Here is a 2,500-nt window from a genome sequence, read left to right as displayed (position 1 = left end):
AATGTGAATTTGTTTTGTCCCCTTCCCTTCCAAAAATTTTTTATTTTTGTAGCGATCCAGTAAGGATAAACTAAAAGTTCCACTTTCATTTGAATTTGTAATTTTTTAATAAAATATTTAATAAAATAAGAAATTTTTTTTATTACGACATGCTACTTTTTCCATTCATTACCCTTGAGGATCAGTCGTGGTCTTATAGACTCTACCAATAGTCTGGACGAATTTGTTGCTTCATCAAAATGTGTAAAAGATCATAGTCGCACTTAAAAGCCGAGTACTCTACCGTTGAGTTAGCAACCCGAATAAAATAAAATAAATAGGATATGTAGATACGATAAAAATGAAAAATCCATTAAATTGCACTGCACGACCCCATCAAAACATTGAACTAATAATAAATAAAAAAATATTTTATGTTTTATGATCGATTATACAAAATAAATAGAAAATGTACAGATCATATTTAAAAACACCAGATTCCTAAAAGAGATGCTAAAATTGTGACAGACCTACCAGTTTTTTATCAATTTTTTATTTTTGTTAAGTTAAATTCCAAAATACGTCTTATATGACAGTAAACCCAACAATGCAAAACCCATTATTTGAGTAAAAGTGAAGTTAAAACCCAATATGGGGTCTGGATAAAGAGATTTATTTATCTATGATCAATTAATTTATCTATGATCAATTATATTTGTTCGATACACCATTGTCAATATGAATGCAATGTTGAGAAAACAAATAACAAATAAAGTAAATAAAATAAGGATTTGTATTGGGTTGGCACAACATAAATAAGAAATTTTGATGGAAAAAAATAAGGAAAAGATAAAGAAAAAATCTCGGGTTTACTCAATCAATAGAGGTACAATAAGCAAGATTAATCCCTTGTTTGTTGGTGGATTCCTATAACAAGAAAAAAGTAAATTTAAGTATGAATAGAGCAAGAAAAGGGAAAATTTTAGGTAAAAAATTGTAAGTAAAAAATTATACAAAGATAGATTTTATATTAATCATCTCCCCCCTTTTTTATTAATTTTGTTGTTTTTTCTTTTAATTAACTCGAGGTTTTTTCTTTAAAAAATTCTGCCTTACTTAAAATATCATAAACAGTTCCTGTAGGTTGAGCGCCCTTTTCAAGGAAATATAGAATAGCGGGAACGTTTAAATAAGTTTGATTCTTTATCGGATCATAAAAACCCACTTTTCGAAAATCTCTTCCTTCTCTTCGGGATCGAACATCAATTGCAACGATTCGATAGATGGCTCATTGGGATAGATGTACATAAACAATCCCCCCCCAGAAACGTATAGGAGGTTTTTCTCCTCATACGGCTCGAGCTCGAGAAAAAATTATTTTTATTTCGGTATATCTTTCTGTATATAATATCAAATAGTAAACACAAAATAATGACTCAAATCATAGTCTAATTCATTATTATTATTTTGTTCTTCCTAAAAAAAAAAAAAAAAATAAATTTCATTCGTACTCATAACTCAAGTTGGGTAATTCTGACAGAATTCGAAGGGAAATCCTTAGACATTTCTTGAGCCGTCTCTAACCTCTTTTGTTTGTCTCATCTCGAATCTATTTTTATTCCTAATTCTGATCCAATTTTTGAGACAATTGAAAATAGTGTTTCCTTGTTTCGGAATCCTTTATCTTTGCTTTGTAAAATCATTGGGTTTAGACATTACTTCGGTGATCCTTACTCCTTTCAAAAGGGCAGCAACATACCTTTTGTTTTTTTTATTTCTTTCTATAGAAATAGAATACCCATAGAAATAGAATACGAAGAATTGATTCCTCTGTGATACACTTTTTTTTGATCGAAATAGTTTTATCAATTCCGATTATTTTATATTTTAAGGATATACTTACAAAGCTGGTCTAACTTATTGATTGATTGGCACTAACCCTAGATTCTTCCCCTTGATAAATGAATCAATCCTTTCCGCTCGAGCTCCATCATGTACTATCAACCTAAGAAAAATTAGATTCCTAATGGAACAGAACAAACTATGTCGAGCCAAGAGCATCTTCATTTGTATAGAAAATGGTGGATGTAAAAATCCACAGCGGATCATGTCCTTCAAGTCGCACGTTGCTTTCTACCACATCGTTTCAAACGAAGTTTTACCATAACATTCCTCTAATTTAGAATTCAATTTAATTTCAAACCGCAATGGAATTGATTTAATATGTAATCATGAATAGTCATTGGCTCGATGGGAACAACGGGAACTATATAATAGTCTATACTTTATACCTATGGATAGATAAGTATTCTATGGATAGATAAGTATTGTATTTATCCGGAGAAAGCTCAGCAAGGATCCAATTTCTTTAACTCGATATTCTATCATATGAATGAAACGTATTTCTAAGAAAGATGTTTGCTTAAGACTTATTTACTTTACATCTCCAACAGATTGTTCGGGACGATCAATCATGAAATGCAGAATCTATTTTTCTAGAACAAAAAAACTATAAACCTCA

The 2,500-nt window shown here is 30.1% G+C and overlaps 1 pseudogene across 1 annotated transcript in view; it reads right to left on the bottom strand.

Moving 5' to 3' along the window:
• LOC135663444 (maturase K-like) overlaps positions 1 to 2,098 on the bottom strand; it is a 3,401-nt pseudogene extending 1,303 nt beyond the window's left edge. The window contains exon 1 of the transcript XR_010508323.1: positions 1 to 2,098. This exon is cut by the window's left edge and continues 1,303 nt beyond it. The product of XR_010508323.1 is annotated as a maturase K-like (transcript).
• Between the last annotated feature and the right edge of the window lie 402 nt (positions 2,099 to 2,500).

The sequence above is a fragment of the Musa acuminata genome, unplaced genomic scaffold (assembly GCF_036884655.1).
Source record: "Musa acuminata AAA Group cultivar baxijiao unplaced genomic scaffold, Cavendish_Baxijiao_AAA HiC_scaffold_718, whole genome shotgun sequence".
NCBI lineage: Eukaryota > Viridiplantae > Streptophyta > Magnoliopsida > Zingiberales > Musaceae > Musa > Musa acuminata.
This window is presented reverse-complemented; position numbering and strand designations above follow the sequence as displayed.